Source organism: Primulina eburnea, chromosome 10, assembly GCF_022965805.1.
Source record: "Primulina eburnea isolate SZY01 chromosome 10, ASM2296580v1, whole genome shotgun sequence".
In the NCBI taxonomy this organism is placed as follows: Eukaryota; Viridiplantae; Streptophyta; class Magnoliopsida; order Lamiales; family Gesneriaceae; genus Primulina; species Primulina eburnea.
In genome coordinates, this window is record NC_133110.1 from 33,998,559 (window position 1) to 34,004,861 (window position 6,303).

Genomic DNA, 6,303 nt, shown 5'->3' on the forward strand with positions numbered 1-6,303 from the left:
TACTCACCGTTCACTCCAAAGAAAAGTCACTCACACTCAAGTGTATCACTCGAATTTTGAAAGCTCTCTTGGGAGTGCTCAAGCTTTGTATTGTGGGTATATCAAACAATCAAGGTTCAAACTTGGAACAAATGCGACCGACTCACTTGGACTGTGTAGACAAGAAATTCAAATATAGGGAACAAAGAAAATTTTATTTATTTATTTATTTTTTTTTACTGTGAGAGGCAATTGAGTATGACTCTCTAAAGGAAATAGAACAAGATATCAAAAAGAAATAATGGTGAATTTTCGGAATTTTTGTATTCTTTTTTTTTTTTTTTTTGGCTTGAGTACTACTCGAAAATCCCAAAAAAAAAGTCACCAACAAATTTCGAGAATCACAGATTCACGAAAAATTTACGAAGAACGATAGAACAAAACAGATCTGATAATAACGAAGAAATAATACAGATCTGCAATTTAAGAACAAGATAATTTACTTGAATTCAATAAACCTAAAGCTCTGATACCAAATGATGTGAATCTTTATACGAATAAATAGCAAACACGATTAAAAATAAATCGCACCCTCTATTCAATTACGATATTAAGATTCGTGTGTTTTCCCGATCTTTTGATTCAAGTATTGTGTGATATTCACCTCTAAACTAGCAAGAGTTTAGCAACAAATAAACACGAGGATAAACAATCGAAAACTATACGAACTTTCGAAGAACTTTGCCTACGACAATCCGCACAAGCAACGACCGACAAACGCCACAAAGTTAAAAACTTTGATAAGTTTGATTTTGATTTAACAAAGCTTGGCTTTGAAAAGTTGAGAGAAAATTCTCAAAGTTTGATAAACTCAAAAATATTATGTGTATTGTGTTCAGAATTTCGTCCAACATAGTCTAGATATCAAAAGATACCATGAAATCTAGTTTCCTAACAAAATAAAACTCTAGAAAAGGTAATTTTGTCGCGCAGAAAACACTAGGCACGGACCCCGTGCAGACCTCCGTGTCTAGGTCCGTGTACATACTGTAAAACTCTTCAATCGGGATCAAGGGACACGGACCCCGTGCTCACCTCCGTGTACGGGTCCGTGTAGACACTGTATTTGCTAATAACAAGGGGCACGGACCCCGTGCCTGGGTCCGTCTCCAGGTCCGTGGAGCCACTGTAAAAACTCATCCCAGCTTGTAAAGGACACGGACCCCGTGTGCAGGTCCGTGTGCAGGTCCGTCCAGACTCGGTCAGCAAAATCAATGCTTGAATGACTTTCCGTTGGCCTCCAAGATTGGACACCAATATTTATAGTGGTTCACCCCAAGATTGGGCTACGTCCACTTTAAACCTCTCAAAGAGATCACTTCTTTATTAATAACAAAGAAGACAAGAGAATTGATAATACAAAGTATTTCACTCAGAACACTCTGATTTTAACACTCACTTTCTCTCCACTAATCCTATTCCTTCCAAGGATAAACACTCCTTAAGAAATATCACACTAAATCCTTTATCTCACTTCTACACTTATGATTGTAGATGAGAGGATTTGTGTTTTGGTGTGATTTTGAAATGAAGAATGGATGGGTATTTATAGGTGAAGTTTAGGGAAAAAAACAAAAATAAAAACATCATGGCTTACCTCATAATTTTTGACTAATCAACACATGTGTTTATAATTCAAAAATGGTGTTCTTTGAATTCAATTTAGGTGGCTTTGAATTCAAATATAGGTTGCTTGATTACTTGGCAATTCTCCCCCTCAAGCCCATTTTGTGAATTCGATCAAACCTGCAACAGCTCTACAGTATTCCAACTTCCATTTCGGCAATGTCTTGGTCATCATATCAGATCTATTTTCATCCGTGTGAATCTTCTAAAGTTTCAACAACTTATTCTCCAATACATCTCGTATCCAATGATAACGAACATCAATATGTTTTGATCTTGAATGCATTGAAGGATTCTTTCCAAGATGAATTGCACTCTGACTGTCACAGAACAATTTGTATTGATCTTGCACAAAACTTAATTCCTCCAAAAACCTTTTCATCCATAACAGCTCCTTGCATGCCTCAGTTGCTGCAATGAACTCCGCTTCAGTGGTTGATAATGCTACACACTTTTGCAACTTTGACTGCCATGACACAGCTCCCCCTGCAAATGTAATCAGGTATCCTGATGTGGATTTTCGGGAGTCAACATCTCCTGCCATATCTGCGTCTGTATAGCCTACAAGCTCAAGTCTGTCTCCTCCAAAACTCAATCTATATTTAGAGGTTCCACGTAGATATCTGAATATCCATTTTACTGCAGCCCAATGTTCCTTTCCCGATTTTGAAAGGAATCTACTCACTACACCTACTGAATGAGCTAAATCCGGCCGAGTACATACCATGGCATACATCAGACTTCCAACAGCTATAGCATATGGAACACTTTTCATTTCTTCTTCCTCATCCTCTGTAATAGGACTCTGCTTTTAATTCAACTTGAAGTGGTTGGCAAGAGGACATCCAACCGCTTTGGCCTGGTCCATGTTGAACCTCTGAAGTACCTTCTCAATATACTTCTCCTGCGACAACCAGGTCTTCTTGGCATACCTGTCTCGATGGATTTCCATGCCAATAATTCTTTTTGCTGGCCCCAAGTCTTTCATAGAAAAAGTCTTGCTTAGTTGCTTCTTTAGGCCTTTGATTTCAGAAGCATCTTTGCCAACAATCAACATATCATCTACATAGAGTAGAAGCACCATCAAATCATCATCAGAGGTATCTTTGACAAACACACAATGTTCTGCAGTGGTTTTCTTGAATCCCTGTTGAGTTATCACTGATTCAAACTTCTTGTACCAATGTCTTGGTGCTTGCTTGAGACCGTACAAACTCTTCTTTAATCTGCACATGAGGTCCTCTTTCCCCTTCTCTTCAAACCCCTCTAGTTGCTCCATGTAGATTTCTTCCTCCAAATCCCCATGAAGGAATGCGGTCTTGACATCCATTTGTTCCACCTCCAGATCGAGCTTTGCTGCTAACCCTAGCACAATCCGGATGGATGTCATCTTCACCACAGGTGAAAATATTTCGTCAAAGTCGACCCATGTTTCTGTCCGAAACCTTTGATGACAATCCTAGCTTTGAATCTTGGTTGACTACTGTGTTCTTCGTGCTACAATCTGAACACCCACTTATTCTTCAAAGCTTTCTTGCCTTTCGGCAATTTCACCAGCTCAAATGTCTCATTATCATGCAATGATTGCATTTCATCTTGCATAGCCTCCATCCACTTATCCTTGTGTTCACCGGTAATAGCTTCCTCGAAGCTCTCTGGTTCTCCCCCGTCAGTTAGAAGGATATATTCATTTGAGGAATATCTGGTTGAAGGTCACACTTCTCTTCCAGAACGTGTGGTCATTGTACCACGAGAACTTTCTGCTGGTGGTTCACTGTGAACACGGATCTCATCATCATCCTCATGATCGTTCTGCAATTCTTCATCTTCAACCGGTTGTGGATTTACCGTTGAAGGCCACCATTCCAAATCTTGTTCAGACCCATAATTCTCCTTTTCCGCAGTCTCTAAGAATTCATTCTCCTGAAATATGGCATCACGACTTCTTATAGGCTTTTTTAGATCTGTATTGTAAAACTTGTAACCAAGTTGATCCTCGCCATAGCCTATAAATATGCATTTTCTTGTTTTGACATCCAACTTATGTCTTTCATCCTTTGGTATATGAACATAAGCAACACAGCCAAATACCCGCAAATGATTATAGGAAACTTCTTTGCCTTGCTACACCTGCTCCGGGACATCATAATCAAGAGGAACACAAGGTGAGCGATTCAATATATATGCAGCAGCAACCACGGCCTCACCCCAAAATTCCTTAGTCAGCTTTGCATGTGAGAGCATGCTTCTGACTCTTTCTGCCAAAGTTCTATTAATCCTCTCAGCTAATCTGTTGAGTTGTGGTGTCTTTGGTGGTGTTGTTTTATGTCTGATTCCGTTCCTTTTGCATATCTCATCAAAGGTTCCAATGTATTCTCCTCCATTATCTGTTCGAATACATTTGAGTTTAATGGATGTTTGTCGTTCAACCAAGTTTAGAAAATATTTGAATGTTTCCACAACTTGGTCCTTGGTTTTGAGTGTTGTAAAGGCCAAGATCTTGATTCTGTTAATATGAGATTTTAATTATATTAACATGAGCTTATTGAAGTTGAGCCAATGTGATTATAGCCAGGCCATTACGAGACCAAATCGGGCCAAGAATATGAATTACATAACTTGGGGACAGAGAGTCTGGCGTCCGAGCGGTAGTTTTTGACCGCCCGAGCGCCAGTGTTCATCGAGTAATTGTCGCGGGCAGAAGAGTTGGCGCCCGGGCGGTAGTTTTTGACCGCCCGAGCCCCAAGGGTGCATTCGGAAATGTTTGGACAGAGTGTGCCGCGCTCGAGCGCTACTTTCTTACCGCTAGAGCGCCGACCCAATTTCAAGAAAAGAAGCCACGTTTCGGTTACATGCAAACTTGATATATATAAATCGTTCCTTCAGAATAAAGAAGGAAAAAAGAACGAGAAAAGGTCAGAATAATTGTGTGAAAAATCCTTACGCCTTTTGTGAAAGATCCGTCCGTCTGATTTTAAATCCGACTTCGGTACTGTGTTCCTATCAACGTAGGCTACATCTGGACGTAAGTTTTTCTACCTTTTGACATGTCTTGGAATTATGATGTTGTTAGAATTGAATACACGTCATATATGTTGTTCTTGACATGTTAGACAGCGTAGAATCGAAGTCAGATTAAGAAACAGACTGAATATGGAATTGTTATGAATTTCAGAGTTGAATTGACTGAGAAATGATATCAGATTTGTACGGTGGTTGATAGTAAATGTTTGGAATAGATATAGACTGATATAGTATTATCAGTATCGCAAGATTGTACTGTTGTACTGTCAGAATTTGATAAAACAGAGATGTTGTGATTTGATTAAAATATTGATACAGTATATTGGTATTGTCATTTCCAAATTGAACAGTGACAAACTTCGATTGTATCAGAACTACAGCAAGAAATGTATAAATTAATGTTGAGTTGGGATTGCACAACTCAAGTGAGGTTTGACTTGAGTTTCCCTAAATCACATACTTTATTTTATTGCATTGATATTTGCAGATTATCAGATTGATATGTTAATCTATTGACTTAGAGCAAAGTCAGAGTTTGAGTCTAGGGCAGATCAGCCTAGCTAGGGCAGAACCGCCGAGTCTTTCTCAGAACCGATAAGACTCTAGACTTACGGTGTATCGATGAGCTTTAGATGTAGATCGACGTCTATTGTAAACACTCGATACAGCATACCAAAGTCTAAATTAGATTGAGATCCCTAGATTTGAGATAAGATAAGATTAGATCACGAGTCATTGATTCATGTAATCAGATTGATACATGTTTTGATGTTTGTTTATGCTTTTATAAATGTTTTATATGATTGCATTTAATACATTGTTTATACTGAGATATTTATATCTCACCGGAGTTATCCGGCTGTTGTATGATGTTTGAGATTTATACTTTTATACTGATTGTATAAGAGTTTGATTCCATTACCTTCCGTATTTAAAAATAAAAATAAAAAAATTAGACCCTATTTATCATAATTGATTAGATTAGTCTCAATGACGATTTAAAAGATGATTAGCGTCCGGGTCCCCACAAGTGTCCACACCCAAATTTTCCGAGAATGATCATCGATAAAAGTTACCCAGTACCTCGCTCCTCCGAGCGAAAATGGCATCGGACCACATAGATCTGAGTGCACCAGATCTAGTATTTTATCGGCTCTGTTAGGAGGTGAACTTTTGAATGATATCCTGTTTTGTTTTCCGGCTAAGCAGTTTGTGCATTGTTTCATATGAACCTGCTTTATACCGGGCAGAACTTGCTTGCTCACAAGGCGTGTAAGATTCTTTTCACTTATGTGACCAAGACGTCGGTGCCACAACTCTGTTGAGTTTTCTTCCCCTGCGTAGTTCACATCTCCAGAATGATTTTCCTGAACTACATACAACTTTGACATCTTTAATCCTTTTGCCACCACAAGTGATCCTCTTGAAATCTTACATACTCCATTTCGGAAGGTTGCACAGAAACCTTCTTCATCGAGTCTTTCGACCGATATCAGACTCAGGCGCATATCTGGCACATGCCTGACGCCTTTCAGGATCAGTGTAGAGCCATCCACGGTAGTCAAGCTCACATCTTCTTTTCCCACGACTCTGGATAAGTCGTTATTCCCCATT